At 35.3% G+C, this 22,612-nt stretch overlaps 1 protein-coding gene across 5 annotated transcripts in view; it reads left to right on the top strand.

Annotated features, from left to right (window-relative positions):
• The window catches only part of MED13L (mediator complex subunit 13L), a 297,211-nt gene that overhangs the window by 11,903 nt on the left and 262,696 nt on the right, over positions 1 to 22,612 (top strand). The window lies entirely within an intron of this gene.

Genomic DNA, 22,612 nt, shown 5'->3' with positions numbered 1-22,612 from the left:
ATTATCATAAGGGAGGAGTAGACTTGAGTAGAATTGTAAAGTTACATCTTGTCTGTCTAGCAAACATCAGATACCATCCTGAGGTCCATTTTTAGTGAGACTGAGGTAATCATTAAGAAAAGCCTTAGGATAAATACAAAAATATCCTGTTGAGATAATCTCTTACAATTTTAGCAGAAAGTTGGAGACCAAAGTTTTATACTGTTGGTCTACTCATTTGAGACTACCTAGTACGCTATCTTGTATCCCATAAATGCACTTTAGCAATTCTTCCACTGGTGAAGATTAGGGTAAATGGCACTTACATATATTTAGAATTTCAGTGTATTGTGGTCTGCCTTAGGGTTTAGTGGAGTGGAGCTGTAGAGGATATTTTAACTATAATAGTCATGCCTATATTAGTTATTTAAATTACAAGTTGGAGTGGCAAGTATTTTCTGGTTTTGGATTCGGGAATATAATGAATTTTTTCTCAGCTTTGTTTTTATGTTCTTCAGAGTACATGGATGAGTTTATTTATCATTCTCTTTGTAAGTTCTTTTCGCATTTAAAAAAAAAGGAATTGAGGGGTGCCTGGGTGACTCGGTTAAGCGGTTAAGCGTATGACTCTTGATTTCAGCTCAGGTTATAATCTCAGGTTTGTGAGATCAAGCCCCATACTGGGCTCCATGCTGGGTGTGGAGCCTACTTAAATTCTTTCCCTCTCCTTTTGTCCCTCCCTCTTCCCTCTAAAAAGAAAAAAAAAAAAAAAAAGAGAGAGAAAGAAAGGAATTGAAATTCTATCAAAAAATATGGTGTTATAATCGTAGATATTTTAGGAACATTTACTTTCATGATAATTATTCTCAACAACAGGCACATTTTAATTTTACAGATTTATAAAGCACCTGAGCAATATAACATTTAGAAGTTATATCAGCATAAATCTACATCCCAGCTGCTGAAGGCCATAAATATTTACTTTTCAAAATACACGTTCTTAACTAAACTTCAGTTACTAAAAACATTTTTTTTTTTTTACTAAAAACATTTTTAAAAGTATGTTGGTTTACATACAAAGTGTAATAAGTTGTGTGGATTGAGTCAAGTGTCCTGATTCCAAATAGATTAAACTCATTAGTTGTCTATAAATTACTTGAAAGAGATATGTACAAAATGATATTTTGTTGCTCTTTGGTGATACCATGGTGAAATTGAGTTTTGTAACCCAGACAGATGGTGCTATTCTTGAATCTGTGTGCAAGATCCTATAACATTTAATTCAACAGTGGAATAATTCTCATGAGAACTCATACTTTGATATGTATAAGCTAATAAACTGGCTTCTTTTTTTTTTTTTTTTTTTTTTAATTTATTTTTTATTATTGGTGTTCAATTTACTAACATACAGAATAACACCCAGTGCCCGTCACCCATTCACTCCCACCCCCCGCCCTCCTCCCCTTCTACCACCCCTAGTTCGTTTCCCAGAGTTAGGAGTCTTTATGTTCTGTCTCCCTTTCTGATATTTCCCACACATTTCTTCTCCCTTCCCTTATTTTCCCTTTCACTATTATTTATATTCCCCAAATGAATGAGAACATATAATGTTTGTCCTTCTCCGACTGACTTACTTCACTCAGCATAATACCCTCCAGTTCCATCCACGTTGAAGCAAATGGTGGGTATTTGTCATTTCTAATAGCTGAGTAATATTCCATTGTATACATAAACCACATCTTCTTTATCCACTCATCTTTCGTTGGACACCGAGGCTCCTTCCACAGTTTGGCTATCGTGGCCATTGCTGCTAGAAACATCGGGGTGCAGGTGTCCCGGCGTTTCATTGCATTTGTATCTTTGGGGTAAATCCCCAACAGTGCAATTGCTGGGTCGTAGGGCAGGTATATTTTTAACTGTTTGAGGAACCTCCACACAGTTTTCCAGAGTGGCTGCACCAGTTCACATTCCCACCAACAGTGTAAGAGGGTTCCCTTTTCTCCACATCCTCTCCAACATTTGTTGTTTCCTGCCTTGTTAATTTTTCCCATTCTCACTGGTGTGAGGTGGTATCTCATTGTGGTTTTGATTTGTATTTCCCTGATGGCAAGTGATGCAGAGCATTTTCTCATGTGCATGTTGGCCATGTCTATGTCTTCTTCTGTGAGATTTCTGTTCATGTCTTTTGCCCATTTCATGATTGGATTGTTTGTTTCTTTGGTGTTGAGTTTAATAAGTTCTTTATAGATCTTGGAAACTAGCCCTTTATCTGATATGTCATTTGCAAATATCTTCTCCCATTCTGTAGGTTGTCTTTGAGTTTTGTTGACTGTATCCTTTGCTGTGCAAAAGCTTCTTATCTTGATGAAGTCCCAATAGTTCATTTTTGCTTTTGTTTCTTTTGCCTTCGTGGATGTATCTTGCAAGAAGTTACTATGGCCGAGTTCAAAAAGGGTGTTGCCTGTGTTCTTCTCTAGGATTTTGATGGAATCTTGTCTCACATTTAGATCTTTCATCCATTTTGAGTTTATCTTGGTGTATGGTGAAAGAGAGTGGTCTAGTTTCATTCTTCTGCATGTGGATGTCCAATTTTCCCAGCACCATTTATTGAAGAGACTGTCTTTCTTCCAATGGATAGTCTTTCCTCCTTTATCGAATATTAGTTGCCCATAAAGTTCAGGGTCCACTAAACTGGCTTCTTTAATAAATTTATAAATTTGTTCTGAAAAAGAAGTATTTACTTAGGCAAGTTAATACTGGATCTGTTAAGATAAATAGCATGTTTTGGTAGTTTATCTGTTAATCTCAAGGAATATCTAAGATGGAAAATGAATGAAACTCACTAAGGTAGGCAGACACTTGTCTTCTAAAGGAGCTTTGATTTTGTTGCCAAACTTTCTCATGTGGTAGGTGTGATATACCTGACAAACTTATTAAGAACCCAAAAGAGCTGACTTGAACATTTCTCAGAAACTGAGAAATTTGGCAATCTGTGTTAGAATTCATTTTAGAAAATTGCTATTGATTTAGGTTCTTTGTGATCCACCTTACCTTTTTAGTATTGGAATTGAAAATAGAGGGCTCCTTGGTGGTTCAGTCAGTTAAGCATCTGTCTTTGGCTCAGGTCAAGATCCCAGGGTCCTGGTTTCGAATCCTATATTGGGCTCCCTGCTAAGAGCCTGCTTCTCCCTCTCCCTCTGCCTGCCATCCTGCCTACTTGTGTGTGCTCTGTCAAATAAGTAAATACTGTAAAAAAAAGAAAGTAGCAGTGTTTTAAACTGCTTAACCCAGTTTTAATAAATTATGTGGACAGAACTTTATTTGTAAAAGTTTGTTTTCAGTGGTAACTAAAATGAGATGAATAAGTTTGTCAGTTACATAAATAATAATACATAAGTTGTCCCAACATTTCTGGATGTCCTTGTCAATTATTCTTTCATTAGGTATACTTTTTATTTAATACCTAGTCTTTAATAGATGGGAGACAAGACTGAAAGGTGATGTTTGATGCCAGATTGGATGACATGAAGAACCTGGAAAGTTTGTTCCATCTGCTCTGGGAGAATGCCTGAAGGGTTTTAAGGAGGATAATGACATGATCAGATTTATGTTTCAGAGGGAAAACTCCTGTGGGCTCTGAGGTGTATAGATTGTAATAGGGAAAAACCAAAGGCAGAGAGAAGGCTCGTAGAGTAGGCTGGATGTGAGAAACCATTCAGGGATAGTAGGAGTGGAGAGAGAAATGACCAAGTGATACTTAGGAAGTACAACTGATAGGACTTGGTGACCAATACATGAGGAAACACATGGCAACAGATGTGTTCTTTCTTGGTTTTATGACATTTGCATTCTTATGTATGTAAAGCCAGGAGGAAGAGTGGGCAGCATCCATATGATAAGTTGTTAGCAGGAGACTTAGGCTTTGATCACAGGAGTGCATATGTGAAAGTATTCACTGAGCCTGGGTCCTTGCTGTTAAGTCCTACAGAACTCAAAAACAAAAATTTTTTTTTAAAGATTTTATTTATTCATGAGAGAGAGAGGCAGAGACACAGGCAGAGGCTGTGTCTCCCTGCGGGGAACCCGATTCAGGACTTGATCCCAGGACCCCGGGATCACACCCTGAGCTGAAGGCAGACGCTCAACTGCTGAGCCACCCAGGCGTCCCTCAAAAGAAGTTTTAAAGTTAATTATGGACAGGATCTTGGGGCAAAATGGCAGGAAATAGTGAAAATAAAGTAAAAACAAACATTGACATCTATAATCTGCTTGTTTTCAGAAAAGATTTGAGGGCAACCCGGGTGGCTCAGTGGTTTGGTGCCTGCCTTTAGCCCAGGGCGTGATTCTGGAGTCCGGGATCGAATCCTGCACGGAGCCTGCTTCTCCCTCTGCCTATGTTTCTGCCTGCCTCTCTCTCTCTCTCTCTCTCTCTCTGTCTCTCATGAATAAATAAATAAAATATTGAAAAAAAAAGATTTGAGGTGTGGGAAGAAGAAGGGAGAAGGCAAGGCCAGTGGGGTGGATGGAAAAGGGCCTTTGGAGAGGTATGGATGGTGATGATGGTGGTTGGAGGTAGAATTGGTATTTTGGAAGAGAAAAAGCTCATGAAACTTTGATGATCAGAAATGGGCATGAGAAACCCTGATAGGAAGAAAGAAAATGGAGGTGGGGGTACCCTAACAGCAGTGGGCTTATTACATAGCCCTTATTACATTAAGCCTTTGCTTCTAATAGTGGTAAGCTCGGGAAGCAGATTACATATTTTCCCTGCAAATCTGTTTTAGGATGTTTTCATTGAGTTTTTTATTTAAAGGTTTTGATTGCATCTCATACTGGTGATATTTTTGGTAGGAGGAGGAAATAGACTTTTAACCCTGTTTTTCTTGCCTTTGTGGAAATTGCCAATTTGTATAATGGATAGAATAGAGAAGATACTTGTAAAGACTCCAAACAGTGTGTGTCTTTGGTGCCTCTTCCTCATTCTAACTTTGAGTTCCTTTAAATTTTTATTCCAGTCATTCTATTTTTGTTCCCTCAGCACTTGGCTTTCTGATTGTACAATATTTTTATAGGTATTGAGACTGTGATTGTTATGTCATATCTTTACCTCACATTTTGGGAAAAAATTTCCCTTCCTCTGTCCTTCTCTGCCTGTCCCTCCATACCCCTCTCCTTTTTCAGCACATTCCTGGGCTCCCTGAGCTCTGGAGCCATCTGTGCCCATGCTGCACTTTTACTTGGCAGTGCCAGTTCTCAGTGAAAGCGCTAAAATGTACATATGCACTTCAGAACTCTTTGATGTAATCTCCTTGGTGTGGTGGGGATCCTCTCCTGTTGTTTTGAGTGCACTTACTGGCACAGCGTGTGCTATCCATTGTCAATTGGTTGTAATTCATTCAGCCTTCCCATGTGGGTAGATTTTTCACTTGGTTACCCTGAAGGTGGAGAGTTGGCTTTCTTGCAGTGTCATTTTTCTTTAATTTCTCTCCAAGTGAGGTAGTAACTAATGAAACACGAAATATTTCCAAGAAATGTAACTTCCAAGAAACTAAAACTATAAAAAATGAAAACAGCTAGTCTATTAGATCAGATTTACCCCAGCTCTTCCATTCTTGTTAATGTTCCCTTTTTGTGTACATAGAGGTAATCACAGTATAAATATAGTTCTTCATTCAGCTGAATTCACTAACACATTTTCCATGTGGTTACAGTTTTGTAGTTATAATTTTAAAAGAAAAGTTATTTATTTTATAAATTTAATAAAAAGTTACATAATTAGTTTCTTTTTTTTTTTTTTTTTTTACATAATTAGTTTCAAATTCAAACAACATTCAAGCAATAAAACCTGTGAAGGTTCTCTGCCCCCATGGGGAGGTAACTACCAGTAATCTAATTTTTGTCATTACAGATTTTGTGTTTTGCATATGTTTGTGTGTGTATATACATAAGCAGTTTTGAAATTTTTTATTAAATATGAGTACGTAAAAGTAGAATATATAAATCACCTATAAGGTAGAATTGTGATACAGTGAACACCCATGTGCCTAATACCCAGAGTAAGAAAAAGGACATTTTATCATTTGCATAGTCTTATGGTGCCCTTTCCTTTCCATTCTTTTTTCTCTTAAAGATTATCCTAAATTTTATGTTTATCTTTCTGTATTTTTTTTTATTATTAAGTAGGCTCCATGCCCAGCATGATGCTGAATGCAGGACTTTAATTCACGACTCTGAGATGGAGACCTGTGCTGAGATCAAGAGTCAGATGTTTACCAGACTGAGCCACCCAGGCGCCCCTATCTTTCTGTTTTTCTTTTCTTTTTTTTTCTTTTTTTATTTTTTAAGATTTTACTTATTTATTTGAGAGAGAAAGAGAACATGAGAGTGAGCAGGGAGTGGGGGTAGGGTTGAACCCCTTTTCCCCACTGCAGGAGAGGGAGAGGCAGAGGCAGAGTTTTTACTGAGCAGGGAGCCTGATGTAGGGCTCAGTCCCAGGACCCTCTTATCATGAGTCAAAGGCAGATGCTTAACTGACTGAGCCACCCAGATGCGCCCTTTGGATTTTTAAAAAGTTTTAATTATATATGTTTAGGATAAGTGTCTATATATAGTTTTACATGTTTTTGAACTTTTTGTAAGTAAAATATACTATTCTTTTGCAACTTTTTAAGTTTAATATTATGTTCTAACAATGTGTACTTATAGTTCACTCTTACGCTCATTTATGCATTCTGTTGATGATGGGTATATTTGTAGTTAAAAACTCATGAGGGATAATTCTCCAGCTTCTACTGTACCATGCTTTTTTGCTTAACATTGTCTGAAGATATTTTAAAGTAAGCAAATTTAGATATATCTCATTTTTTTCTATGTGTGTTTTTTAAAACAGTTGGTATTCTGCATTATAGGATGGGTGCACTATTGTTAGACCATCAGCTGTGAGAAACATTGGTTCACTTTTTTCCTGTAATAGTATAGTTACACTTTAAATTTTGATAGTTATAGCCATAAATTCTTAAAAAATGTGTCAGTTTACATTCCTATGGGCAATGTATAAATGTCCATTAATGAAACTTAAATTTTTTCTATTTTAAGAAATATCTCAGTGTTTTAATTTTCAGTTATTTCTAATGAAGTTATGAGCATCTTTTCATACATATGGATATGCATATTCTCTGATTTTTTTTTCTTATTTTTTGAATCATTTAATCTCTAAAAGCCCTTTTGTTTTTCTATTTAAATTTCTAGTCATTCACTAATAGGAATCTATATTTCATGTCAGATCTTTACATGTTATACACATTGTTAGAGCTTTTGCTGTTTCTAAAACTTCTTTTTAAATGCCTGAAACTGTCTAGCTGCTTGCCTGCTACATGCATTTTCTCATCAAGGTCCTGATGAGGTAGTACTATTCCCGTTTTTCATTAAAAAAAAAAAAAAAAAAAAGTGAGGGAAGAATGTTAAGTAATGTAACCAGTGTCACAAAGCCAGCAGGTGATGGAGTTGTTATTGACTTCAGAGCCTAAACACACTTAACCAGTATGTGTGTATTGTATGCTCTTCTTTCTTTTATCTATATTGCTGTAGGACTTCTATGAAGCTCCTCTTAGCTATTTTAAGCATTATTGGTTCTTTTCTGAGCCTTTTAAAAATTAACAGTGTAGACCATATAATATAGAGCAAGCATGAAGGTAGAAATCACTGGAGCATATAGATTTGCCTGAGATTAATGGAGTGATAATACAGTTTACTTTTTTTTTAAAGTTTCATCGGAGATTAATGGAGTAATAATGCAGCTTAAAATTTCTCCCCACAGATAGGGAGATAGATTTTTTTCCTCTTAGACTGCTTTATTCCAAATTGAGGAATCATTTGGCAAATGAAAAAAGATAGTTTATTGTTTTGATTGATGACTGGGGCAAGGTTTTAAAAACCAAGGTAACTGCGTAGTCTCAAAAAACAAACAAACAAACAAAAAAACCAAACAACCTTATTGGGTCACTTGTGTGGCTCAGTAGGTTAGACATCCACCTCTTGATTTAGACTCTAGTCATGATCTTAGGGTGGTAAGATGAAACCCACCTTGGCTGCACGCTGAGTGGGGAGTCTGCTGGAGATTCTGACCGCCGTCCCACATGCGTTTTCTCTCTTTCAAATAAATCTTTTAAAAAATGTGTCACCTCACTAAAAGTCTTTTACTTTTTAAGAATAAAAAAAGCTAGTTGCTGAAATGCTCACATCAAAAATGGCTTACTTTAGTACCATAATCACATGTTTGTTAAAAAACAGACAAATAGCTTAGACAAGATAGAAATTAATTTCTTTTTTATATGCAAGCAGTTTGGAGGCAGGCATTTAAGAACTGGTTTGGTTGCTTCTTAGTCACCGAGTGTCCCAGGCTTTTTCTTGTTAATCCATCATCTTTAGTTTATCACAAGTAATAGCATATTGTCTAAGATGATTGTTCAAACTCTAGTTATCATGGTGGCATTCTAGATTGGAAGGAGTTGGAAAGATTGAAAGGACATACCCCTCCTTTTTAAGGAAATTTCTTCAAAGTTCCTTATAACACTTCTGTCCATACTCAGGGAACTTTTAAGTGAGCACCTTGTTTGCTTTAGTAATACAGACTGTATGTTACTTCAGAGAAAGGAGCCATTCATTTTTGAGTAGCCAACTAAAAATGTCTGCTATATAGAGAAAATGATAGAGATTTCTGTTTATAGTCTGTTATTGCAGTTGGGCAAGAAATCATCCTAATGTCACTAATGAACTTCATTAAATAGTTCAGTTCCGGGATCCCTGGGTGGCTCTGCGGTTTAGCGCCTGTCTTTGGCCCAGGGCACGATCCTGGAGTCCCAGGATCGAGTCCCACATCGGGCTCCGGGCATGGAGCCTGCCTCTCCCTCCTCCTGTGTCTCTGCCTCTCTCTCTCTCTATGTCTATCATAAATAAATGAGTCTTTAAAAAAAAAAATAGTTCAGTTCCCAGAAATTTTCTAAGAGTTCTCTTAGTTAAGGTTAATAAATATACATCATTAACCAGTGTTCTGATGTACTTAGGCATAAGAGTAATTTTTTCAAAAACATTGCTTACTTTCTAAAAGAGATTCATAGTTTAAGAGATGCACAAGATGGTAAGATGGCATTTCGCTATATTAAAAATAGATTTTTTTGAGATTTTTTTTCGTGAATTCTGCCATTAATACATAAATTTTTGGTTATCTTTATAGAGGTATGATTTATATACCATGAAAACCCATTTTAACCAACTAAATACAGTTTCATGAGTTTTGAGAAGTGTATACCTATATGAAACCACTACTGAAATCAGAATAGAAAACATCTGTGATGTACCCCCATCTCCAGATAATCATTGTTCTTTTACTATAGATTCATTTTGCTTTTTTTAGATTTTTTTTAATCAATGGAATCATATAGAATACAGTGTTCTGTGCCAGGCTTCCTTTTGTTGCTTACGTGGGTTATTTTTGATTTTTTAATTTTAATTTTTTAAAAAGATTTATTTATTTATTCATATAGAGAGATTGGCAGAGACACAGGCAGAGGGAGAAGCAAGCTCCATGCGGGGAGCCCAATGTGGGACTCGATCCCGGGTCTCCAGGATCACACCCTGGGCTGCAGGCAGCACTAAACTGCTGCACCACCCGGGCTGCCCGGTTATTCTTTTTTAATGCTGAGTTGTAATCTCTTATGTTAATACACCACAGTTTGCTTACTCATTCATTTATTGGTGATTATGAACATTTATGTACTGGTTTTTTATGGAGCATATGTTTTTATTTCTGTGAATAGGAGCACAGTTGCTGAATCAATGTGGAAAACATAGAGTTTATAAAGAACTGTTGAATTTTTGAAATATGATTGTATCATTTTATATCTCCACTAGTTATATGAGATTTCTAATTGTGATTCTGAGGTAACATTGATTTTTCTCTCATGACCTCTTTCAGAAATTTTATAGTTTTAATTGTTAGGTTTAGGTCCATGATCCAGTGATCCATTTTGAGTTATTTTTCTTTTCTGCAATATCAGGAAGGGTGGTGTGTAGATACCTGGTTGTTCTAGCATCATTTGTTGAAAAGACTGCTTTTCTCATTGAATTACCTTGGCATCTCTGTCAAAAATCATTTGGATATATTGGATGTAAGTGTCTATGTTTACGCTTTATCTCTGGATTTTATATTCTGTTCCTTTGATCTTTATCCCTCTTATGCCAATATCACACTATTAAGATTAGTGAAATTTTATAGTATGTCTTGAAGTCTGGGCAAATTCTCCAACTTTGTTCTTTTTCAAAATTATTTTGGCTCTTCTAGGTACTTTCATTTCAATAGAAGTTTTAGAATCAGCCTGTCAATTTTTCAGAAAGGAGCCTGCAGGGACTTTATTGTGATTTCATTCAACCTATAGACCAAATTGGGAAGAATTGACATAGTAACAATTTTAGGTTTTCCAGTTCGTGAACATGATCTTGCTTCCATTTTTTTTTTTTTTTTTTTTTTTTTTTTTAGATCTTTAATTTCTGACAAGATTATTTTATAGTTTTTGGTATACTGGTCTGGAACATATGTTACCAAATTTATCTCTAAGTAGTTCATATTTTTCAGTGCTGTTTTAAGTGGCATTGTTTTAAAATATCATTTTCTACTTTTTCATGCTAGTGTGTAGAAATCCAGTTAAGTGTTGAATACTTATTGACATACTCAACTTTCCTAAACTCAGTTATTAGTTGTGATAGCTTTTTTGTACAGTCTTTAAAATTTTGTAAATGTGCATGATGATGATGTCTGTGAATAAAGATGGTTTTATATTTTCCTTTCCATTTCTATGCCTTCTACTTATTTTTCTTGCTTTATTGCATTGGCTAGTGCCTATAGTACAAAGTTGAATAGCACAGTATACTTCCTTGGTTTGTTATTGATCCTAGATGGGAAGTATTCAGTCTTCCATTGTTAGTTGTGATGTTAGCTGTAGTTTTTGAACCTATTTTTAATCTGGTTGACGAAGTTCCCTTTAATTCCTGGTTTACTTAGTTTTACCATGACTAGGTGTTGGTTTTGTTAAATGTTTTTTCTCTATTGTGATGGTTATAGGTTTTGTTCTCTTAATATTGAGGATTATATTAATGGATTTTTATTTTATTTATTTTATTTTTTTTATTTTTTTATTAATGGATTTTTAAACTGGTTCAAGTTACATTGATGGGCTTTTGAACTAATTCAGCTAAGCTTGAATTTCCAAGATATACCCCATGTGTGTGTTGTTAACCATTTTATGTATTGTTGGATTTGATTTGCTAATATTTTGTTAATATTTTAAAAATCTATGTTCATGAAAAATTAGCATGTGGATTTCTTTTCTTGCAATATCTTTGTCTTGGGTTGTAATGTTAGTCTCATAAATGATTTGAGAATTAGCTCCTCCTTTGTTTTCTGAAAGAATTTGTGCAGGATTGGTGGTATTTATAGAATTCACTAGTAAAGCCATCTTGCCTTGGAGAATACTTTGTAGGATGGTTTTAAATTATGAATTCCATTTCTTTAATAGATTTAGGGCTATTCATATTTTTAACTTTTTTGTTTTAGTTTGGTAATTATTTCAAAGAATATGTCCATTTAATGAGTAGCTGTATTTATTGGCATAAGGTTGTTTATAATAATTCTATTATCTTTTCATTGTCTTTAAAATATGAAATAATTTTTGTTTTCATTCCTGATATTAGTAATTTGACTATTTTTCTCTTTTGATTAACCTTGAGAAATTTATTTTATTGATTAAGAAAACAACAACAAGGGGCATCTGGGTGGCTTAGTTGGTTAAATGTCTGCCTTTGGCTCAGGTCATGATCCTAAGGTCCTGGGATCCTGTTCAGTGAGGAGTCTGTTTCTCCCTCTGCCACTCCCCTCTGCTTGGGCACTCTCTCTCAAATAAAGTCTTAAAAAAAAAAAAAAAAAAAAAAAAAACAGAAAAAACTCTCCAAACAAAAACAATAGCTTTTTACTTTATTGGTTTTCTCTATTGTTAGTATCTTTTATATTTCGTTCATTTCTTCTCTTTTCATTATTTTTTTTCTCAGTTTACATTTGGTTTAATTTATACTTTAGCTTCTGAAGGAAGAAGTTTGGAGCAATTTTATACCTTTTTAATATAAATATGTAAAGCTACAGATTTCTCTTTGAGTGCTGTTTTATTTGTACCCTGTATTTTTTCTGTGTATTTTGTTTTCATAATCCATCAGTTTAAAATCTTTTCTACTTTCCCTTGTGATTTCCTTTTTTTGTCTTACGTGTTGTTGAAAGGTATTTAATTTCCATATTTTTGTGGAGAAGAGCGAGTGTTCTAGATATTTTGTGACTTTCTAATTTTGTTCAGGGCACCTGGGTGGTTCAGTCAGTTAAGTGCCTGCTTTCAGCTCAGGTCATGATCTCATAGTACTGAGATCGTGCCCCAAATTGGGGGAGGGGGGGTCCCTGCTCAGTGGGGAGTCTGCTTGTGCCTTTCCCGCAGCTACTCCCCCTGCTTGTGCTCTCATTTTCTCTCAAATGAGTAAAATCTTAAAAAAACTAAAAAACTGTATCAGTATTTTATGGCACAGCATATGGTTTCTCTTGGTGACTTTCATGTGCATTTGAAAAACTTGTGTATTCTGTTGAGTGTGTTAGTATAATTTTCTTGGTAAATGTCAGATTGGTTATCTTGGTTGATGGTGCTCATGTTTTCTATGTACCTTATTGATTTTGTTTACTTTTTCTATCAGTTGATGAGAGGAAGCCTGCTGAATTATAATTCTGGATTTGTCTGTTTCTCCTTTTAGATATATCAGTTTTTGCTTCATATATTTTGAAGCCTGGTTGTTAGATGCCTGCACATTTGGGATATATGCCTTCTTGAAGAATTGACACTTCTCATTACAAAATTTCCCTCTTTATTCTTTTATAGTTCTCTTGGAGTCTACTTTGTTATTAATCTACCTATTTTAGCTCTCTTATTGTTTGTATTAGAATTTGTTTTTATAGTTAAAGTGCATTTCTTGTGGACAGTATATAGATGGGCCTTTTAAAACTTTACTTATTCTGAGAATTGATGTTTTTTACTTATAATAGACTATTTGTGTTTGATATAATTCTATTGATGATTGTGTTTAAGTCTATTATCTTGGTATTTTTCTCTATCCCATCGATTTTTGTTCCTTTTTTTCCCCTCTTATCTTGCCTGTTCTTGGATTATTTGATTTTTTTCTTATGATTCACTTTTATTTTGAATGTTGGCATCTTAAATATAATCTTTTACTTTTTAGGGACTGGTCAGGGATTTATAATATGCATCTTTTAAATTTTCACAGTTTTTAAGTATTATTAAATTTCATTTGTAATGTAAAAAACCTTAGAGCAGTATACCTACATTTTTCTCTTTCTGGGTTTTGTGCTACTGTTGTCGTATTTTTTTTCTATATCTGTATTCAATCTATGATGCATTATTTTTGTTGTAAAGAGTTAATTTGTCTTAAGGAAATTAAAAAATGAGAAAATAACTATTTTATATTCATATATTATCTACCTCAGGTACTCATTCTTCCGTATGGATCCAGATTTCCATCTGATATTTTCCTTGTATCTGAAGAACTTTTTTCAAAAGCATTCTAGTTGTATTTCTTTTTTTTTTAAATTTTTATTTATGATAGTCACAGAGAGAGAGAGAGATTGGCAGAGACATAGGCAGAGGGAGAAGCAGGCTCCATGCACCGGGAGCCCGACATGGGATTTGATCCTGGGTCTCCAGGATCGCACCCTGGGCCAAAGGCAGGCGCCAAACCGCTGCGCCACCCAGGGATCCCTCTAGTTGTATTTCTTATGGTGCAATTCCATTGGTTTCTGTTCATCTAAAAAGAAGTCTGTATTTTACCTTCACTTTTTGAAGGATTGTGTTTGATCTAGAATTCTAAATATGGACCTACCCTCCCCCCCTTCAGCATGTTCTGTTGTTTTCCTGGCTTGCATATTTTCTGTTGAGAAGTCTGTTGTAAATATTGTGTTTGTTTTCCCTTATTAAATGTGTCTTTTTTCCCTCTTGACAGCTTTTAAGATATTTTTTTTATCACTGATGATCAGAAATTTAATTTAGATTTTTTGTTTGTTTTGTTTTTTGTTTTGGGTTCACAGAATTCTTTGGGTCTAAGATGTATTGTTCTCACGACATTTGGAGACAATTTGGCTAGTTTTCAAAAACATTTTTTTTTTTAATTCTCCCTTCTGCCTTTGGATACTGGGACCCTGATTACCTGCATATTAGAGTGCTTGATAGTATTCTGCTTTTGACTTTATTAATTATTTCAATTTATAAAACCTCTCTGTTCTTCAACTTGTATAATTATATTGTATGTTGTCAACTTTCCTAACTTTTTTTTTTTTGGACTGTGCCTAATATTTACTGTCAGACTTATTTAGTGAGTTTTTAATTTTGTGTTTGGAAATTTTTATGCTTTTATATTTTTCATTTTTTAAGTTTGTTTTTTCCTTTAAATTCTTGACCATACTTAAAATAGCTGTTGTAAAATGATTTTTGATATCATCATCACTTTCGTGTCCGGGTTTCTTTTCACTGGTTTTTCTCCTGACTATCTATCTACATCTTTGAATGGTATTTTTTTATTGGCTGTTGGATTTGTGTTTATTATGTTGTTGAAAGTCTGAATTTCGGGATCCCTGGGTGGCGCAGCGGTTTAGCGCCTGCCTTTGGCCCAGGGCGCGATCCTGGAGGCCCGGGATTGAATCCCACGTCGGGCTCCGGGTGCATGGAGCCTGCTTCTCCCTCTGCCTGTGTCTCTCTGCCTCTCTCTCTCTCTCTGTGACTATCATAAATAAATAAAAAAAAAAAAAAAAAAGAAAAGAAAAAGAAGGTCTGGATTTCTTTCCTGAAAGAGCTGAATTTTGTTTTGGGTGGCAATTAAGTTACTTCTAGATGAAGTGATGGTGATAGTGATGATCATATTTTTGAGACTTGATTATTTTGGGTGGGTTAGAGCAGTCTTGATGCTAGCATATGCCTAGTTTCTTACTTTTGAGGCATGGCCCTTCTGTGGTCTCTATTGTCGAAGATGTTTTAACAGTGTTTTCACCCCGACTGTTTAGAACTAGACTGTCTCCCAGCTTAATGTGAGCTGTTAGAGTGATAGGTCTCTTACTAGAGATATCTTAACTATGAGATATCTGGAGTTATTTTTCCATAGAGCTTTCTGATAATCTGTTCTCATAAATTCCAGATGCCTCAGCCATTGCAGGGCCTACTTCATTTGTTTTCCTAGCTCTGTGCTACCTTTTTTGTCCAGTGTTTGAAAGTAATAGTTTCATATTTTTTGTCTAGTTGTTTATGGTAGAACAACATTTATGGTGCTGCTTATATTTTAAATGTCAAATTTGCTTGTGTGTATTATCCTAGTATCCTAGTTCAGGGGTCAGCGGACTTTTTTTTTTTTTTTTTTTTTAGGATCAGAGTAGTTATTTCAGGTTTGTGGGTTGTATTGTCTCAGTTGCAGCTACTCAGCTCTATAGTTGTAATGTGGAAAGAACAACAGACAACATGTAAATAAATGGACAAAGTTGTTTTACTTTACAATAAAGTTTTACTTTATTCATAAGAACAAAAAAAAGAAAAGAACAGTTGGCCAACCCATGGGGTATAGTTTTTTCAGCCCCTTGAACTAGTTGACTGAATACAAATGATATTAGGGGCAAAAAATCTTATAATTGGAAGGAAAGAGTCTGAGATTCATATTTAAGGTTTGAAAGGAATCTTACAAATCCTGTTGTTCAGACAACCCTTTGATGTTTGAAACCACATCCAGTATTAATAGCTTCTCCTTAACACCTCATATCTTCTGCTTCTCAGGGATCTCAGCCAGGGTGCCTTTCTTGAGAAACCTCTCACTGTTGTTGTTTTAATCATCAGTCCTCTGCTATCACTTGGGTCAGTGCTGAACAAATCTAATCCACCTTCCACATAGGAGTCTTTCATATAAATGAAGACTTTACAGATTTATTCAGAATGTTAACTCCATATTAAATTCATTCAGCTTAATTTAACTGTGCCTTTATTTTATTTTTTGCTACCATGTTTATTTGCTTGAAAGGTTTGAACATGAAGCCATATAACCTTCTAGCCATATGACATGTTTCCATTTCCTCACCAACCTTGACCTTCATATGTTAATTTGTTGTAGTTTATCTAGATTTCTCTCAAACTGGAGCTGGGAGCTGAAAGCAATATTGATTAGTGACTTGCTATGTAAGATCTGTTGTGTAGGATCTGCATACTCTGTTTATATTAACGTAGCTTAAGACGGCAGTAACTTTAAAGTAGTTATTTCACATTGTTTAATTATATTAAACTTAAATGTCAAAATCTTCGAGCTTTTTTCACTCATACTTCTGCTAAACCAGCTTCCCATTTTTTATCTTTATGTTTTTGAGTTAATATTGGTAAACAGGGCTATAAAGGAAATTACAATTTAGGAAAAAAGTTATTATGAATCATCAAAAATATACACGTTAGAGAACATCTTTGATATACAACTTTATTGTATGGAGAGTTATGTTGCATTTCTCACAATGTGGAAATAATATGTTAGATGGGAGTGACATGGGAGGCGCAGTGTCCTGTTGCCCTCAGCCCTTTTGCAGAGGAAATGAATCCTTGGCAAGCTGCTTAGGTATGGGTAGGAAGAATTGAGCAGACCTAGGTGAGAGGGAGCATGTAACGGGAAGTATGTCTTTGCTTAATTGAAGATTTTTTTATTTTGTTTTTGTTTTGTCTTAGAGAAGGAGAAGGGGGAGGGGTAAGAGGAGAGGGGGAAAAAAAGGAGAATATTAAGCGTGGAGCTCAATGTGGGGGCTCAATCTCATAATTGTAAGATCATGACCTGAGCCAAAATCAAGGGTCAGATGACCCTTTATTGAAGTTTTAGTATTCTAACAATGGAGAAAAGAAACAGCACCACAATATTGTAAGATGTGGCAAATAACCTTTTTGACTTTTTGCAACACAATTTATGGGATACTGAATTATTCTTAAGCTTAGAAATTTTGTAGAATCAATCTGTAAAATGGTACAAGTGGATTTTTAAAAAAGATTTTATTTATTTTTCATGAGAAAGAGAGGCAGAGGAGAAGCAGGCTCCCTCTGGGGTGCCCAGTGCGGCACTGGATCCTGATCCCCAGACTCCAGTATCATGCTAGGATCATGCCCAGAACCGAAGGCAGATGCTTAACTGCTGAGCCACACAGGCATCCCCAGAAGTGAATTCTTAATAAATATTAGTGACTTATTGGTGCACTAAATATATTTTATTATTACATTTTGGTAATTGTTTTTTTAAATTAGAAATGTATTCTTACATAGTTAAGAGTGCAAATGGTTCTGCAAGGCTTATATGAATAATATTCCTCTGTTCCTGGCCCCTATTTTACCTTTTCTAAAGGCAAACATTTTCATCCCCATTTGTTGATTATCTGAATTCTTATTTCAATGTTTCTAAATACTAAGCTTATAGTTACTTTTAAGGTTTTCAAAATCTGGACCTTTCGCTTTTTTTTTTTTTTAAAGATTTATTTATTTACTCATGAGAGACATGGACAGAGAGAGAGAGAGGCAGAGACATAGGTAGAGGGAGAACCACACTCCTCCCAGGGAGCCTGATGTGAGTCTCGATCCCGGATCCGGGGGAGATCACGACTTGAGCGAAGGCAGGCGCCCAACTGTTGAGCCACCCAGGTGTCCTGTAAATTGGGTTTTATCTCTCCTTTCTCCATAGCTAGGATTCAGTTTTTTAGGTTTTATAAATTTCTTTATCTCTTGGGCATCAGCTTCTTAGCTCTCAAAATCTTGGTGCTCTCATCTCCTCTTGTACCTACCATTCTGGTTTTATGATTTAAGGGAAAAACAAAACAAATTCTTTACTGATGTTTTAGAGGGATTTAAGACAGAGCAAAAGCAGATGTGTGTGTTTACCCTGGTGTCTTTACCTGGAGCTGATTAGTTATGTTTTAACAGAAGTTTTCTATTATCCCTGACTTTTTTCCTTTCTGTGACTCAAGTTGAGGGATGATTTAATATGTTTGCTGTATTTCCCTGTTGTACTAGCGTAGTAACCCTATCACAGGAGGTTGTGAGGTGAGGCAGATTTGGAATTTCCTAGTGCACTTAGGTTAGTCCCTGATGATCACAGCCGTCTTTTCTGCACACCTTCCTAGAATCCTTCTCAGGATTGATATTAAGGTAGTTGTTCTCTTGTTTGAGAAGTCTTTCGTTTACCTATTTCTTGAAAATCCAAATCTTCTGGCAGCTTTCCTATTCCTGCTGATAATTCTAAGGCATATAATTAAGAGTTCAGTCTCATTTACAAGTTGCCTTTGTGAGTGGGATGCAATTAGCCTGGGCCAGGAGACTTGAACTCATTTATAATATCTAGGTCAGCCATATCACTTTACAGGTCAGGAAGCTATGATTCCTGAGATGGAGTAGATTTCCTAATAACATATAGATAAGTAGTTGAAAAAGTGGGACTTGAACCTAGATCTTCTGCCCTCCAGCCAGTGTTCTTTCTATGGTACTACACCCTGAGTTCATTCATATCAAGGCCTGTTACTTTTGCTCTGTTTGATAACCACTAAATATAGTTTTAACTCTGAGGAGCCACATTGCAGGTATATACTGTTGGTGGTGTGGGTTCTGATTGTGATGGGTCAGTGCAAATAAATGACTTCCATTGGGAGAATTTATCAGCCCATTTCCTATGTATTGTGCCTAAAGAAAAGCACCTTAAGAATCAGTATAAATTTTCTTAAAATACATTCCTGCTGTTAGAAAGTGTATTTATCCTGATTCTGTTGTAATCTTTTAAATTCCAACCGTTCTGAGCTATAGCCGCCTTCTCTTTAGGCCAGGGCAGTCTCTACCAATTAAGTTCAATTTTCTGAGGATCTTGACTACTTATACAATAGATGCTAGCCATTGATGAGAAAATTTCCCTGCAATCCTGCAATCTTTCTTGCTTTTATTAGAATTGTTTTTTTTTTTTCTTGGTTTGTTATACATATCCTCTAAAAATTAGCTTGTGTAGATAGTCTTATAGTTATAGTGGTAATATATAAAAGAAGGCATATAATTATCTGAGTGAAATTTAAAAAGTCTCTTCTATTCATGGGATGGTGTGTGGGCACTCTTGTACTAGTTTTCTTAATACCTCAGGAAGACTAAAGAAAGATTCATGAACTTTCTTAAATTAGAAAGTATGGCCATGAGCTCTTGCCATTGCTAAATTGAGTTGATGACAGTTTCTTTGTACTATTTTATAATCCTCTAGGGCTAATTTTTACCATTAGCCTTATGAAGCAGCATGGCAGAGTGGGAAGGAATTTATTCTTTAAATGCAGTTATGCTTTTAATCCAGTTATATTTGGGATCTACCATTTGCTGCCTTTGTAGGTAGGGGAGAATTATTTAACCTTTCTGAGTCCTAATTTCTTTAGCTGTCTGTTTGTGAAGATTAGAAATTATATGTGAAGATCTTGGTATATTGTTTAATGTTAGAAATTACATACTGTTTGTAAATAGGTGATGGTTGTGGTTGTTACTACATATATCTATCTCTCTATATATGATTGTTACTATGTATATGTGCATGCTGGATTTATTCCTTGTATATTTTAATTTCATCCTTTTGATTTTATATTTTATTTATTTTTAGATTTTGTTTATTTGACAGAAGACCGAGTGTGCACACAAGTAGGCAGAGCAGGCAGGCAGAGAGGGAGAAGCAGACTCCCTGCTGAGCAGACAGCCCCACATGGGGCTCTATCCCAGGGCCCTGGGATCATGACCTGAGCCAAAGGCAGACACTTAACTGACCAAGCCACTCAGGTGCCCCTGATTTTATATTTTAAAAACTGATTTTATATTTAAGTGTAATTTTAAACTTAAATATAATTATGGATTGTCTTTGGCAGTGAGAAATAACTGCATTTTGGGATAACTTGCATCTAGAAATACTTTAAAGAGTTTCTTCATAATTTTGAAATTAAAGAATTTTAAGTCTTGGAAGATCTATGCTTTTGTCAGAAATTGGTCCATAGAAGTTTGTGTGGAGGGACACCCGGGTGGCTCAGTGGTTGAGTGTCAGTCTTTGGCCCAGGTTGTGATCCTGGGGTCCTGGGATCGAGTCCCACATTGGGCTCCCCGCAGGGAGCCTGCTTCTCCCTCTGCCTATGTCTCTGCCTCTCCCTGTGTCTCTCATGAATAAATAAATAAAATCTTTGGGGAAAAAAAGAGAAGTTTGTGTGGAATTGCTTCTTAACTATGAACATGATCATGGTATATGAGGACATCTATTAGTCTAAGTGAATATACGTCCAATATAGGGATTTCTTTTTTTTTTTTTTTTGGACAGTATTTCGGTATCACTACGTTGTCTTTGGTCTTATCAAACAATAATTCGAAGTTTAAAGCGAAGTCTTTGAACATTCACTTTATGCTTAGTTATCTCTGTTAGGCTTAAATGGTGTTTCATTGTTAATTTTCCAGTGAAGACTGGTATAATGATATTTAATTTTAGCTTTAAGGTAAAGGAACTAAATTGTTTTAAAATAATTGGACATTTTCCAGTTTTTCCAACTGAATGAGTTATGAAGTGATTAAGTTTGTAGGCTTGTTATGTCCCTTCTGAATTCTGTCACTTGCTAGAACAACTCCATAAAGAATATAGAGCAGATGGCCATGGCTTCCCTTTATCAAAACTGAGACCAGGGAAGCACTGATAGGAAGTTAGTGCTAGGATTAGGAAACCATTCTTCTGAATCAAAGCCAAATATTTTGTTTGCTGAACCATCCTGGATGTTACAGGTAAAAGTATTCTAGTGAGTAAATTGCTGTGCATAGATTTCTTGGGGACTGGCTCATCTGATGTTTAAATTTCTGATAGATCATAATTTTCTAACATTTCAAATATGGTTAATGTAAATATTAGTAATTTATATTTATTGGTATCTTTCATATCTTTCAAAGTTATTAGTCTTCTACTTTTCTGATTTCAACTGCCCCTTTTTAGTCTTTTTATTTAGTTTGTTTCTTTGACATTTATTTAAAAATTGAAGGTAGGTTTTCTGTTTAAAACACAGACATACATATACATTACTTTTGTTTGAAGAAATAAAGGAACTTGTGTGATAGAAAAATGCAAAAGGGATATGAACAAAGAGAAATGTACTATCATTACTAGTAATGATAGCAGTATCACTTATATTTTTTGCCATGTGCCAGGCATCATTATAAGTATTTTAAATACGTGCTTGTTTAATCAACTCTGTAAATACTGTTATTCTCATTTTCGTGGTGAGGTGACAGAGGGACAAAAGTTAAGGTAACTTACTAAGTACTTGCTACTTATAGCTAGTAAATATGGAGCTGGTGTTCAAACCTGAAGGCTGGCCCCAGGTTATATTTGGGATGAAATAGATGATAATGGTTTCCTCTAAGCTGAGAAAGGGCTGCATATTAGTACAGGGTCATACCATACTATTAAGTTGGCAGTTATTTAAACAACTATTGACAGAAATTGACTTGGGTGGGGAGGGGAGGGGAAGATGAGTAAGGATCCAGTGCCAGGGGACACATGGACTGTTTTGTCCAGAATTATGTTATGAATCCATTTTATTGTCACTTTTGAATACATAGTTGTAGTTTATAGCTATTTAAATAAGGAATTCATCTTTTGTGTTGAAACACCTTTGAATTTTAGTTCCTTAGACCTCTAAGGTTTAAGAAAATTTAAAATATAAACGTAGGTAATAGAATGAAGATCCAGGTTCTGCTCTCAGCTGGTTTAGTGTCTTTGTTTTATTTTATTTTTTTATTTTTAAAGATTATATTTATTTGTTCATGAGAGACACATAGAGAGGCAGAGACATAGGCAGAGGGAGAAGCAGGCTCCATGCGGGGAGCCTGATGTGGGAGTCAATCTCGGGACTCCAGGATCACACCCTGGGCCAAAGGCAGTTGCTCAACCACTGAGCCACCCAGGCGTCTCTAGTATCTATGCCTTAAAATGTATTTAGAAAACAAGACAAAACTACATTAGGGAATTGTTCTAGAAGCAAAGCTTTTCTGTGTGTTACATGCTAAAGAACATGCAGAAATTGCTGATACCTTGTGTCAGTTTCATTAGTAGCTTGCTTTGGTGTTAATAATGAAAGGCTATGAGGCTGTGTGCTCACCACTTTCCTGATTAAAGAGGATTCAAATTGTAGCTTCTGCATGGGAAGAAATTGAGATCCTTTGAAAGAAGTTCTTTCACTTTTACAAACTTATTTTTTAAACTCTTACCTGATTTCTAAATATAATTTATGAATCAAATAAGGATGAACAGCAAATAGTTTTATATGTAAGGACTTGATAGTAAATTTTTGGTAAAAATAGTTCAACTGGAAATAATCATCTGTTGTAATTTGGTATTTAATATAAAGAGCTATGTAGAAATCTTAATAGAAAGAAATGAGTTTTTTCTCCCTTTAAAAATCAAGGAAGAGGAGGGCAGCCCGGGTGGCTCAGTGGTTTAGGGCTGC

Source organism: Canis aureus, chromosome 27 (genome assembly GCF_053574225.1).
Source record: "Canis aureus isolate CA01 chromosome 27, VMU_Caureus_v.1.0, whole genome shotgun sequence".
Taxonomy (NCBI): Eukaryota; Metazoa; Chordata; class Mammalia; order Carnivora; family Canidae; genus Canis; species Canis aureus.
Note: the sequence above shows the minus strand (reverse complement) of the source record. Positions and strands in the feature narration are given on the sequence as shown.